Source organism: Puma concolor, chromosome B2 (assembly GCF_028749965.1).
Source record: "Puma concolor isolate L17-30 chromosome B2, mPumCon1.1.hap2, whole genome shotgun sequence".
Lineage (NCBI taxonomy): Eukaryota > Metazoa > Chordata > Mammalia > Carnivora > Felidae > Puma > Puma concolor.
Window position 1 is genome coordinate 139589302 of NC_141671.1, and position 15634 is coordinate 139604935.

Genomic DNA, 15634 nt, shown 5'->3' on the forward strand with positions numbered 1-15634 from the left:
TGGAAACCTGTTCCCTCTATGTACTCAATACCAAAATAAACTCATAAGCCCGGATTTGCAGAAGTGGGAACCACACATTCTTTAAGTGGGTCACTGAGAATAATTGATGATGGTGATGAGCAAGATTATTCTTACTTTTATTCCTTAGTTTCTGAGCTCAAGTATTATATCTATTGGCCGGCAGCTTCTGGGAGGAGCAACATGTAATTGTGGAAGTGTGTCCCATAGATATGTGCCATTGTTGCACCTCCATTGCTGTAAAGGAACCTCTTGATTCTAATGGGATCCAGTTTTGGTAGATTGAGCAGTCTGTAAATCCGTGGACAGTAGAGCTGGCTGAGGTCCAGTTGTCAGAAAAGGCAAAGATATATCTGGAATCTGTGCCAATTTCATATAAACCTCTACCCCTTCCATAGTCTTACTTACTATTAGTTTCATTTTATTTTCTGTTTTTGTTAATTTTCTTCTGTTCTTGCTTTATTTTAATTTAGTTTTCTTTTTTTTTTTAGCTCTATCTTTGCAATATAGTTTTCTCCTATTTTCCCCACATCTTCCCCAATTTAATTAACGTATCTTATTAATGAGCAGCTACACTAGAAATCAAAATTCTTTATTTTTATTTATTTATTTTTATTATCTTTTTAGGTTTATTTTTGAGAGAGAGAGAGAGAGAGACAGAGCATGAGCAGAGGAGGGGCAGAGAGAGAAGGAGACAGAATCTGAAGCAGGTTCCAGGCTCTGATCTTTCAGCACAGAGCCCGATGTGGGGCTCAAACCCATCAACTGTGAGGTCATGATGTGAGCCAAAGCTGGATGCTTAACCAACTGAGACACCCAGAGGCCCCCAAATCAAAAATCTTTAAATAGTGCTTCTCAGTGGTTTATAGCATTAAAAATGTTAAGATAATGATCCATTAATATCTTATTGTAGACTAATGTGGACTAATGTAAATGTAGACTGTTTATTGGTTGGTATTTTTCACTAACTCATATTGAGTAGAAATAAGTAATAGAAAAAACAGTTGATTCTTTATAATTTTTGGCAGAATTACTATCATACAAGAACAAATTATAATTTTGTTTTCATTGACTAATTGTAATTCTTTATGGCAAATTTGTCATAGGTTCTCTTCAAGTTGTCTTTTTTTTTTAATGTTTATTTGTTTTGAGAGAGAGAGAAGAGAGCATGAGTGGGGGAAGGGCAAAGAGAGAGGGAGAGAGAAAATCCCAAGCAGGCTTTGCACTGTGCAGAGTCCAATTTGGGGCTCGATCTCATGAACTGTGAGATCATGACCTGAGCCGAAATCAAGAGTCAGGTGCTTAACCAACTGGGCCCCCCAGGCGCCTCTAAGTTGGCTTGGACCATACTAGATGTCATAACAGATAAATATTTCTTCTGGGGACCTGACGCTGTGCATTAACCACATTAGGTCCGTATTCCTCCTTGGTCTAGGAAGCCTCCAGGCTTGCCAAGAGGGATGCACTGGCTGCCTTCAGTGGACAGAGGACAGCTGACACACAACTCCCCACCTTCCTGGTGACCCTCAGGAGCTTAGACCACCTCCAGAAAAAAAGGGAGAAACAGGCAGTGGAAGGGTCTGAACCCTGGAGGTGACTAAATCTTGATCTAAAATGTCTTTATTTATCTAAGAAGTATCTGTGAACTTACAACAGCAAATTTGGACTCTGTTATCAGCAGAAATAAGAACTCCTAGAGCTAACTGAAATTTTATAGAAATAAAATAACATTCCTTTCCCCCTGAGGAAATAGCTGTTAAAAATGCTCAGGTTTTCTTCTATTTAAAAAAAAAAAAAACCCAAAAACCTCTTTATTTTAATTTCTCTTGAAGTAATGTCATATGTGTCTCCTTCATGACAAAATCAAACTTCTGGAAAGCCTTCTTTTTTCAATTTCTCCACTTTCAATTTCACCACCCAGAAGCTATTGTAGTCTGACTTCTGCCCCTTCAGCCCCACTGAAATGACTCTTGCCAAAGACACTTCATGTTTGTCCGATCCAGGGAACTCTTCAGGCCCTACCTTTCCAATGCTCCAGAGATCTGATTGGCTATTCTCCCCACCTTAATCTCTCCCCTTTGCTTCCTTAGGACTATTCTGCCGTTCTCCTACTTTTGTGCTGTTCTTTCTCAATCTTATTTGGGTTTTTTTCTTCTGTCTATGCCTTAAACATTGTTATTCCCTTGAAAAGTCTATTCTAGACCTGTTCTCACTCTCCTCTCTCTTCCTGGGCAAGCTCAGCTACTCACTTGATTTCAGCTATTATATCAATGCTGGTGATTCTCAAATCCATATCTCCAGCCCAGATTCTTACCCTAGACTATAGACCCTTATGAGCTACTGCTCTCTAAATATCTGCATTGGGATGGCTGATACAACCTCTCCAACACAGAATGGATGAATCATCATCCCTTTAACATCTGTTCCCCTTCCTGGATTTCTCATTTTCCACCAAAGGACAAATGATTAAAATCCTGATCATTGGGATTCTCAAATTTTCCTATATATTCCACTGTGTATTTCTAATTATCTTAAATTTTTAATGCAGATTTTCAACCCTCTGTCTCACAAAATTATCTTTCATCATAAAAATATTATACCTCTGCCAGTTCTCAGGTTAAGATCTCACCTTCTATTTTCCATAGGAGCCACCAAATGTAATTTGCTCAACTTCCTACCAAAACATTCTCACATCTACATCAGACCTTTTTTCCTTTTCTGCGGGTTCCATGGAGTAAATAGGCTGTAATGACTTCTCAGAAACCCAGAGCTATCAATTAGCCTACCCTGTCTCACATCTTCAACATCCCACTTTCCACTGGTTCCTTTCCATCATCACTAAAATATATGGAAGCTCCTTCATGGTGAAAAGCCTCTTCTTTTCAATTACTATGCTGTCCTCCTCCTCCCTTTTGAAGGCCAGAATTTTCAGTAGAGTTTCTGGCTTCTTTTACTCTCTTCTGACATCCCAACAAATCCCAAGATTTGTCTCTTCCCATCTCCCCAAGTTCACTTTTGTTGAGGACACCATGGTAAACAGTTTTATGTAAAACTTCAATTACCCTCAGGAAGATTCACTACTGCTGATCACCTTGAAAACAGTCCTTCCATTTACAACCCCTATTCTTGGCTTTATCCTGGGCCACCAATAGCCTACTTTTCGCTTGTCCTATGCCTAGTGGTAAAGCATGTTCTGATCTTTCTTGTCTCTCTTCTACACTTTGTCCTTAGGCAATCCAACCTAGTCCTTTGGTTTCTTTTACCTTAGTCAAGTTGATGAACCTGACGTATTTCTTACTTCTACATTTCTTTTGAATTCCTAAGTTATATGCCCCTCCATCACCTCATTAGGGGATTTATAGCTCCTTAAATTGAACATCTGGGCCTTACTTTATAACCATTCTCCTCATCTAATTGTACCGATCACTAGTTGAGTCTTCTCCCCTATTTCCTCTTCTATCAAGCCTATCAACACCTACTTATTTCAAGCTAGAAATCTAAGAAACCTCTTAGTCTTCTCTCTCACATCCCCCATTTCCAGAGTCACTAAGCAACCCATCCACTGCTACTAGTTTAAGCCAAACCACTACTGTATTTTCACTTGTACCACCTCTTAAGTAGTTGCTTTAATAGGATTTTGCTGGGAAAAACCCACCTGGGGGTCTATACCCTTTTAAGCAACTTTCATCTACACATACTCATTACCATCCAAAACCGTTGTCTTGAAATATTCTTTCATTGTTTTATATGATTATTGAATACTCAGATCGTACAACCATTAGCTGTAAAGGCTGCTACTATAGTTTGACTGAAGCAGAACAATTCAGATTTAGGCACCAGTACCATGGCTATGAATTATAAGCATGTACTGACATGTTAGATTGGTGCCTTCAGAGAACTGGTGAGCTGTTCTTGGACAGGATACTCCAGACATTGAATATCTGGCCAGTGTAATGACTTAATGTCCAATCATCTTCAAATCAGTTAACTCCCCAACTGCTGCAAGTTCTTCTACCTGAGAAAAGAGTAAGGACTGTACCCATTTGGGCCTTTAAAAAGGCACACTAGGCCTATGCAGATTTTGTTGTGCATCCTAAAAAATGTCCTGTTTACCAGACAAGAAACCCAATTTTCTGAGGAACAATGGGTACTGACAGTATGCCTACCCACTCAACACTGTACAATTACTATCTCTTTTCTACCAAAACTAAAGAGCCTGGAACTTAATTCGCTTTGTGACCAAAATGTCTCCACTTTTATTCCTACTATGTACTGTGAGGCAACATTAAGTTTGCTTACATTTTTCTCACAGTCTGTGAATTGAAGCATCTATGAAAGATCTCTTCATTCTGAGAAACAAATCTGCTTTAATATTCTTTTTATTTTATTTTATTTTTTTAAAATTTTTTTTCAACGTTTATTTTTGGGAAAGAGAGAGACAGAGCATGAACGGGGGAGGGGCAGAGAGAGAGGGAGACACAGAATCGGAGGCAGGCTCCAAGCTCTGAGCCATCAGCCCAGAGCCCGACGCGGGGCTCGAACTCACGGACCGCGAGATCGTGACCTGGCTGAAGTTGGACGCTTAACCGACTGCGCCACCCAGGCACCCCTTAATATTCTTTTTAAAACTTGAACTCCAGTCTTTCTCAGACTGATTGGTTGTTCTTTCTGCAGTCTGTATTTAACCTGTACTCCATGCAGTGGCCAGACTGATCTTTTAGAAACAAATATCCACTCATATCATATCTCTATCTCTCTGCGGGCTTCTCTCTTTTAGCGTAAGGAAATTTATCAATTTCTTATTTATGCCATACCTCCAGGCCTTCTCAAATATTCTTTGTTAAACCTAGAATATTCTTCCCTATTTCCCTCTTTTACTATTTTTTTAAGGTGTTCTACGGTCTCAATAAATCTCAGTGTCACTATAACTTGCACAGAAATACTTGTTCCAGTTCTCATAATACACTTAGGTCAATCCACCTTATAATTACTTATGCAATATCTGTATTTTCACTGTTTCTTTTTCTTAAAAGCTGAGAGTATTTGGTGCTTTCAACTTTATGTTCTTAAATAAAATAGAAAATGAAAGTACTACTTTTCTTCCATGGTTAAAAGCAACAGGTTACTTTTTAAAAAAATTTTTTGAAATTTATTCATTTTTGAGAAGAGAAAGAGAGAAAGAGTACGAGCAGGAGAGGGGCAGAGAGAGAGGGAGACACAGAATCTGAAGCAGGCTCCAGGCTCTGAGCTGTCAGCACAGAGCCTGATTCCGGGGCTTGAACTCACTAACTGCAAGATCATGACCTGAGCCAAAGTTGGATGCTTAACAGACTGAGCCACCCAGGTGCCCCTAAAAGCAACAGTTTATCTACTATTGTATCAGGTTTGTCTAGCAAATAAATATGCTTTTCATTTTATTTATTCACTCACCTTTTGGAAAGAGATAGCTTGGCCTTTCTTTGAATGCCTCAAACATGGAGTGCATGAACATTTTAGTAAAGCCAGAAAGGAGTATTTCACAGTTGTTGTCCATGAGACAATTTCCATAAATGTAGTACGTGAGTAACTAACTTCAAGATTTCCACTAAGAAGAAGAAAAATTAATGAATGTTAAAAAGCTTTTGGTTGATACAGAGCCAAGATTGACAAGTTTTTTTTCTGTAAATGGCCTGTAGTAAATATTTGCACCTTTGTGGGCCACGCAATTTCTGCCATAATGACTCCACTCTGCCATTGTGGCACAAAAGCAGGCATAGACAATGTTTAAACAAATGGGTATGGCTCTGCTTCAATAAAACTTTGTGTATAGACACTACAACTTGAATTTCATTTCATTGTCATGTGTTGCAAAATATTATTCGTCTTTTGACTTTGTCAACCATTTAAAGTGTTTGGACCATTCTTGTCTTGCAGGACATACAAAACAGGTGGCAGTCTGGACTTGGTCATGGGTGATAGTTTCCCAATTCTTGAAGTGGTTTCAGTACAACCACATAGCTGAAGACCTAGTTCTTTGGAACACTAGTCTGCAAACAACTTGTTCTATAAATCCAATGAATGCAACTCTAGAGGTTTTATAAATTAAAAACAGTAATTGGAACTCTTTTATAGAAGAGAATTTCTGGGTTTGTTTTTCGTTTTTCTTCAGCCTTAGAAGCAGAAGAGATGCAAAATTAAGATAAATAATACCAGAGGTAATTAATTTTTTTAAATTAGAAACACCTTTCCATTTTTCCCACTTAAATTATTAAGTTCTTTCTGATCAGTAAGCATTTGGGGGGAACTTATAATGTATCAGGTGTTAGGGATATAATGATGCATAGAACTCAGTTTCAGTAGAGACATAGTTAAATTAATAGCCATTTGAGTGCAGTGTGGAAAATACTATGAAAGAAAAATACAGATTAGGTGCTACAAAAGCAAGTCTAGCTGGGTGAGGAAAGACATTCTAAAAGAATGATGAATCATTCACTTTTTAGAAAAACATTCCCTTTTCTTTTGTGAAAATATGTTATTCTTTCAACATTTATTTATTTTTGGGACAGAGAGAGACAGAGCATGAACGGGGGAGGGGCAGAGAGAGAGGGAGACACAGAATCGGAAACAGGCTCCAGGCTCTGAGCCATCAGCCCAGAGCCTGACGCGGGGCTCGAACTCACGGACCGCGAGATCGTGACCTGCCTGAAGTCGAACGCTTAACCGACTGCGCCACCCAGGCGCCCCGAAAATATGTTATTCTTAAAAAAACTTCTTTTTAATGTTTACTTATTTTAAGGGAGAGAGAAACAGAGTGTGAACAGGGGAGGGGCAGAGAGAGAGGGAGACACAGAGTTTGAAGCAGGCTCCGGGCTCTGAGCTGTCAGCACAGAACCTGATGCAGGGCTCGCACTCATGAACTACAAGATCATGACCTGAGCTGAAGTCAGACACTTAACTGACTGAGCCACTCAGGTGCCCCATGAAAATATATTATTTTTATAAAATTTTACTGGCTTGGGTCAATGTTTATCCAAGTTGAAATACTCACCAGTATACTAATCAAGCATTAGTCATAGAGCTGCTAAAACCTAGTATTTCTTTTCAAGATTAAAATACAACCTATTTGTTATTTAGTGAGACTTAGCCCTAGAGAAATAATAGATATGGCTGAGAATTTTTTAAAAAGATAAAATTGGTAATATCAGGGAAAAAATAACATCCTGTACTAAAGACTAGGTTGAATTTGAGGATGGGAAAGAAATATTGGATATTGGGCCAAGAGAACCAAAAAATAATAAAAATAAAGATATTTGAAATCCAAACCGAATAAAGTTGAAATGAACACAACTTCAATCTCACCCACTTATCTAAAATAGCGACTGAGCACTTATTATGTGTCAGGCTCTGTGCTTGCATGTGTTAAAATTGTCTCAGGATGTATGAAATATAATACTCTACAATAACACAGTGTGCTCAGTGTTATGCTGTGGGGAAATACAGAATTAATGGGAACCCCAAAGCAGAGCACCTGGCCCAGATTTAATGGAAGAGTGGTTTGAGATCTTTCTGGAAAAGTGTCCTATAAACTGAGACCTGAAGGAGGGGAGATTGGATTGGGTATTTCTTTTTTTTTTTTTTTCTTTTTTTAATATATGAAATTTATTGTCAAATTGGTTTCCATACAACACCCAGTGCTCATCCCAAAAGGTGCCCTCCTCAATACCCATCACCCACCCTCCCCTCCCTCCCACCCACCATCAACCCTCAGTTTGTTCTCAGTTTTTAACAGTCTCTTATGTTTTGGCTCTCTCCCACTCTAACCTCTTTTTTTTTTTTTTTTTTCCTTTCTTCCCTTCCCCCATGGGTTTCTGTTAAGTAAATCACAACCAGTCCCATTAAGACATGTAAAATTTTGATATTTTCTTATGGACTTTTACATTATTTTTATTTTTATTTATTTATTTTTTTATTTTATTTTATTTTATTTATTTATTTATTTATTTATTTTTATTTATATATGAAATTTATTGTCAAATTGGTTTCCATACAACACCCAGTGCTCATCCCAAAAGGTGCCCTCCTCAATACCCATCACCCACCCTCCCCTCCCTCCCACCCCCCATCAACCCTTAGTTTGTTCTCAGTTCTCAACAGTATCTTATGCTTTGGCTCTCTCCCACTCTAACCTCTTTTTTTTTTTCCTTCCCCTCCCCCATGGGTTCCTGTTAAGTTTCTCAGGATCCACATAAGAGTGAAACCATATGGTATCTGTCTTTCTCTGTATGGCTTATTTCACTTAGCATCACACTTTCCAGTCCCATCCACGTTGCTACAAAAGGCCATATTTCATTCTTTCTCACTGCCACATAGTATTCCATTGTGTATATGAACCACAATTTCTTTATCCATTCATCAGTTGATGGACATTTAGGCTCTTTCCATAATTTGGCTGTTGTTGAGAGTGCTGCTATAAACATTGGGGTACAAGTGCCCCTATGCATCAGTACTCCTGTATCCCTTGGATAAATTCTTAGCAGTGCTATTGCTGGGTCATAGGGTAGGTCTATTTTTAATTTTCTGAGGAACCTCCACACTGCTTTCCAGAGCGGCTGCACCAATTTGCATTCCCACCAACAGTGCAAGAGGGTTCCCGTTTCTCCACATCCTCTCCAGCATCTATAGTCTCCTGATTTGTTCATTTTGGCCACTCTGACTGGCGTGAGGTGATATCTGAGTGTGGTTTTGATTTGTATTTCCCTGATAAGGAGCGACGTTGAACATCTTTTCATGTGCCTGTTGGCCATCCAGATGTCTTCTTTAGAGAAGTGTCTTTTCATGTTTTCTGCCCATTTCTTCACTGGGTTATTTGTTTTTCAGGTGTGGAGTTTGGTGAGCTCTTTATAGATTTTGGATACTAGCCCTTTGTCCGATATGTCATTTGCAAATATCTTTTCCCATTCCGTTGGTTGCCTTTTAGTTTTGTTGGTTGTTTCCTTTGCTGTGCAGAAGCTTTTTATCTTCATAAGGTTGGATTGGGTATTTCTGAGGGAGAAAATGGTACGTGTGAGTAGTAGAGGCAACAGAGAATATGATAGTTCTGAAGAACTGAAGGTTGTTCAGCATGGCTTGAGAATATGGCCGGATTGGGTGGGCTCAGCAAGAAGACATTGAGAATAGCATGTACCAGGCTTGCATGCCTCTGCTGGGTCAATACTTTGAGAACAATGGGAAACCCATAGAAAAGCTTCAACAGGGGAAAGATATGATCAGAAATATGTTTTGTGAAGATCACTTTGGCAACCTTGTAAAGAAGGGTTTAAAAGGAAGGCTGGAGGCAGTAGGGCCACACTGGAGACTAAGGCAGTAGCATAGGAGAGGGAGAATGGAGACCCAGCCTTCTTCAGCGGTTCCTCAGTTTTGTTTCCAGAGAACCTGGATTCTCACATTGGACATTTCCCCCCTCCTCAAATGATGAGAGCTCCCACATATATACATATAAGTACAATTGTCAGTTCTTTGAGATCTGTGCCTAGAAACACAGAAAACTTTAAAAGTGTCTAATTCTTATTCCCTTTTCAAGAAAAATGCCTAGGACAACTCTTCTTACTGTGAAGAAGAGTAAGAAACACTACATGCTTTTTCTATCTAATATTTAAGCTCAGAACTATTTTGACAGAAAAACTGGCAGGGATGAGCTTTCTCTTTCTGTGCCTGGTGTTTCTTTGAGGTAATCTAGAGACCTTGGAGCCACAAAGAGACTAGTGTGGACCCAGAAAGCCATTCCCTGTTGTGATTTCACTCAACACAGTTTCCTTTGGTTATTATTTTGGGGGAGAACTCTTTCCAACAAATGAAAATCACTGGATGTTAACTATCTGTTGATATCATCAATGCTGTCAAGTGTCTCTGGTAAACCCACATTATTCACAGCAGCAAAGGTAGTCATGGTGTCTTCCCTTCTCTTCCCTCTCACTTTGGCTCATAACAACCCATTCTCTATTCTACGGGTTGCTAATCTGCTGGCTTCACAGTCCAGTGAAAAGTCAGTGACTTTGGAGAGAGAAAAGAAAGGGTCCTAATCCCAGCTTTGTTGGCATTTGAAGTCACTTGCCTCTTTGGGACATAGAATTGTTACAATTTCTCAAAACAAAGGAGCAGGACTAAATTATCTTAAATTCTTGTCACTGAAAATTATGGTTTCATGAGTCAGATAGAACATCAGTTTCCCAGACTGGAAAGTACAGTGAAATGACTACAAATACAGGATATTAGAGTGATGATTAAGAAAGAAAAAAACAAAACAACAGCAACAAATTTATCAAATAGCCAGAGCTCCTGCTTCCTAGACAGTGAGGTTTTCTTTCCTGAGGATGAGGCGCCAGGAGCCTGGAGAGGTGGCAGGCCGTGTTTGCTTCAGATCTCCTTCCCCAGGGCCGTTCTGCTACTTATTCCCGGGAAAGACCCCCATCAGGGTTTGATGGTTAGCTTCTGGCAGCACATTGACCTTTCCTCCCCACAAGGACTCACAATGGATCCAGCCTCTTTTCTTCAAGGGGCTTGAGTAGCATCAAGGGTCTGAATGGGCTTCTAGTTTATTTGTGTTTCAGCCACATCTTCAAAAACCAACTGTTCACCAATCTGACAGACCTGCTCAGGGTGACAGTGACATTCCTCTAAGCTTCCACATTAATTATTCTAAGAGTTCTCCCAACTTGAATTAAAAATACTACAACTTTAAAGGTGAGCAGAACTTCTAAAACTATTGAATCCTGAAATGAAATGTGTCCGGTTATTCTTAGAAGTGTGAGGTCCTGGTGCAGAAGTAGGAGTGCACAGGACAGGACACAAATGGCTCTCTCCAAAGGTGAATGGAAGTGAGTTTAATAAAGATGTTAAGAACCAATGAAGTGGCAAAGGACTCATGGACTAGCTTCACCAGGAAGCTGTTGGCACCTGTAGGGTTGCAGTTGAGGGAATACCTACAAAATGTTGGTCTTGGTGGAGGAATGTAGCCTCTACCAAATCGTGGTCTATGGGGAGTAAATATTCAGAGCTCTCTTTCCTTTAATCTTCTGTCCTTGTAATTTCCTACTAGTGCCTCCTTTTGGCTTAACCAGAGACCCCATAGCATGGATGCATCTGGAGGTCAGCCTCTAGGGAATGAAAAGCAGTGTGGAGAAGAGCAAATAGAAGATCCAAAGGGGCAATTGGAGAGTATCCAACAGAGAGGAGCATCTGGGTTTGCAGCCTGTGGGGTCAGATCTGTCCTGACAGCAAGTCAAAACTCGGGTGTACTAGAAGGTCATAGAAAGATTGAGGCAAAATGAAAGAAAGAGGGTGAGAGCTTGAAGGCCAAAGAATAAGATGGGGAAGCCTAAGGAGGGAAACAGAGCTGAAGCTGGAGATCAACTTGAATGACCAAGGGGACAAGCGGGTAAGGGGAAGACTCAAGGGCACGCCTTGTTATTCTAAGATGGATCAATGGCCTGTCTCACAGTCTTTTATAAAGTGATTTTGATACTAAGTAGGATACAAGGTTCTGGACAGGTTCCTCCTATGCAGATCATGATCATATAAAACTCAAGGTCATTTGTAAAGCAATAGCAAGAATAGATTTTCACAGACCACATAGTAGGACATACAAAAAAATTTAGTTTTAAAATATTTCCTCTATTTTGATCTCCCATTCCACAGAAAATGGACAATGTATAAACATTTATTGTATTTACCAAGAAATTACTAAGATTTAAAATTCTGCCAATTCAGGATTTGCTCTACTTTTCTTTTTTCTCAGAGTAGCATCTAAGTTTCTGAGAGTGTATACAACAATATGAAATCTGGGAAGCTGCTTTTTGGCCCTTGGGAGATGCTCTGTGCCATACTGTCATCTGCTCAGATGTTTGTTCATCCCTGGATATAATCTGGCCTTGGTAGACTGGTGGGCCTTTCCACTCTTTACCCCTTGACAGCATTTAGGGTTTTACCAAGCAGGGCATGGTGGGGGTTTTTTTGTCCTCTAGGTTTATCAGCTTCTTCTGATACCATTGCAAAGAGTGCTTCTCCATGGTTTGCTGTAGCAATCAGATAAGAAAAGAAGCCAAGTTAGTTTCTACTATTTAGTCCCCTGTCTTTAATAGGACAGGGTTCTGTTACCCATTCCTTCAAATCTACCATAAACTCTCACCAACCTACACGCAAAAATTTCCTCTCCATCTTGAATAATCTCTTTTCCCCATCTCAGAGGCTTTTTCCTCTTTGGGGAGGATGGATATAGTGATAAAGGGGACATGAGAACTCATTCAGTAAATATTTTTGTCGATCCTTTCATTCCAACATCCAGACTTCATTGTTATTTAAGAGCCAGGAGCTGGACACTGTTGTTTTTCATTTCTTCCACTGTAAATTTCTCCCTCTCCTTGTGGACCTCACATATTCTGATCCCCAAGTTGAGAGCGTCAGCGAGCTGGTTACATGGAATGTTCTATGGGGGAGTACATGCAGGACATATGACAATGGGAAGCAGATAGATTTGTTCTTAAATCTTTAATACTTTATTTGTAAATATTCTTATCTTAGAATACTGTGGTTTTTTTTTTATTTTTCTACAGCTTTCCTCCAAAATTTACTTTCAAAAAATTATTTCATAAACACAACGCTAAAGTAAGCTATAAATGGCTCATAGCATTTAATACATTACTTTTACTACACGTGTCTTGGTTAAAACAAGAACATTCTGAAATACAGGAATTATTTTCTATAAAATTCTCGGCATCACTAAGTGGGATAGGTGATGGCATTGTAGAGTTCAAAGAAAAGTTGTCCTCTGCTTATCATTTAAATAATTAAGTGTCCAATTGCTTAATATTTAGTAACACATTTTTTGACTCCAGAATGAATTGTAGTAGTAGCTTTAAAGGGAAAATTTACTTCCGTCTTAATTTTTTCCCCCATCAAATCATTGATATGAGAATATAAGAACCATGGAAGTAAACCCAAATTTTCTAAGTTAAAGGGATTAAAAGTATATATACTCTGGGGTGCCTGGGTGACCCAGTCGGTTAAGCGTCTGACTTTGGCTCAGGTCATGATCTCGTGGTCTATGAGTTCGAGCCCTGCGTCGGGCTGTGTGCTGGCAGCTCAGAGCCTGGAGCCTGCTTTAGATTCTGTGTCTCCCTCTCTCTCTGCCCCTACCCTGCTTGTGCTCTGTCTCTCTCTGTCTCTCAAAAAATGAATACACATTAAAAAAAATTTTTTTAAGTATATATATTCTTAGAAAGAATATATAAAATACATTTTACAAATTACAAAATTATAAACAATTGTATATAATATTTAAAGTATATATGTACTGGGGCGCCTGGGTGGCTCAGTCGTTTGAGCGTCCGGCTTCGGCTCAGGTCATGATCTCGCAGTCTGTCAGTTCGAGCCCCAGCTGTCTCAGCTATGCTGACAGCTCAGAGGCTGGAGCCTGCTTCGTATTCTGTGTCCCCCCCTCTCTCTCTGCTCCTCCCTAGCTCATGCTCTGTCTCTCTCTGACTCAGAAATAAATAAACATTAAAAAAAATTTTAAGTATATATGTACTTACATACTTTTAATATATAACACAAATATATACAGGTGTATGTATACATATACTTTTAATATGAAAATTATACAGGTGTGTATAATGTATATTAAACATGCATAAATATATATTACACATAATATATACATATTATATGTATATTATACATAGTATATGTTAAAAGTGTATATATGTATGTATTTCCCAATTGAAAGCTAGAGGACTGGGGTACCTGGGTGGCTTGGTGGGTTAAGCATCTGACTTCAGCTCAGGTCATGATCTCGCAATTGGTGAGTTTGAGCCCTGCATCCGGCACAGTGCTGACAGCTTGGAGCCTGGAGCCTGCTTCCAAATTCTGTGTCTCCCTCTCTCTCTGCCCCTCTCCTGCTCATGCTCTGTCTCTGTCTTTCAAAATTAAATAAATACTAAAAAAAAAATTTTTTTTAAAGATAGCTAGAGGACTTAAAGATATTAAAACAAACATGACCTCTTAAATAATTCCTCAGACAGGAGACTCCAGACCAGACATTGACACAGCTTTTCTGTGAAGGGCCAACTAGTAAACATTTTAGGTGTTTTGGTCTATGTAGATTTTGTCACAACCATTCAACTTGACCATTGCAGCACAAAAGCAGCCATTGATGATGCATATGTGATGAGCATTTCTATGTTCCAATAAAACTTTATTTATGGACACTGAGATTTAAATTTCATATATTTTTTTCAAATATGTTTCACCTGTCACAAAATATTTTTTAAAAATTTTTTCCAGCCTTTTAAATACGCAAACATCATTTTTAGTTTGAGAGATGTAAAAATCATAGGGATCAGCCATATGTGGCTCATAACCACTGGTTTACAGACTTCTCATCTTGACATAACCCCTTAGGATTACCCAGGCAGGATGGCCAGGTCTCAGGCTGGGTGTGGATTGGGGTCAGTTAGGAAAACAAAGCTGTCACACCAAGAGGCCAAAGGGGACACAATGGGCATATCATCCATGGCAGCAATAAGGACTCTCTATTAGCTCTTTGCACTACGGAAAAAAGAGTGAATCTGGATTTCTGCCTATCTCCTGAGCTTGAAAATTCCTTCCATCTGACTTCTCTACGTTTAGTATATTTTAGTTTGGGATGCCAGTTTTCTTTCTCTACTCTTGGTCCTGTTGATGAAAAAAGGAGAGAGGGATGCCAATATTTTTATGTTTTTATTTTCCTTCTATGATGCGTTAGCATTGGTAATGGTGGTAACAACAGTTATAGAAAATCACCAGTTCTTAACAGAAAGAAAGCTATTATCAAGATCCAAAGAGCTATCTTTCAATTCTATATTTGTTATTAACCACCTGAGTGATGTCAGTTTACCTATTTGTAAAGGGAGAATCTTGGAGATTTGTTCTAACTGTATGAATGCATGAAAGTTCTTATAAACATCACTTCATTGAAAAGCCTTAAGGTAGGAAATAAGTTTCATTAAACATGTTGGAAACTTATGGAAAGATATGTTAAAGTAGGGAAAAAGCAGATTAAAAGAATAAATTCATGTTTGTATTTTTGTATTTACTGAGTTTTTTTAGTAAAATGTTCAGGATAAATTCAGCTACAGTATTATTTTATGCTTATTTTTCTGTAAGCATCCATAATTTAACTAAAGGACCTCTGATTTACATTCATTTCCTTGAAAGAAAAGATAAGAAACGCATTTTTTAAAAAACACCAAAAAAACCACAACCTGTGAATTAAGACCTTAAACCTGCAGATGGTGCTATGATCCCATTAGGAAATTCAGTTATGCTTTCTAGTTTACATTCATAGGAAAAAAATGCGGTCCTTTGATTTGGTTTATCTTTATCCAGAAGTAATAAAATTGAATTATTTCTCTTACTTTTGTGTTTTATTATCATAATGGGAGAAACTGTTTTTGCCACTGGAAAAAGCTAATGTAGTTACTCTTTGTGAATGCTAAATGCTTCCTTAGACCAAATAATAATCAACTTTTATGTCTTTTTTCTTTAAATTTTTCTGCTTATCGTTTAGCATTAGTTTTTCTGTTACTTTCAAGCAACTTACTTT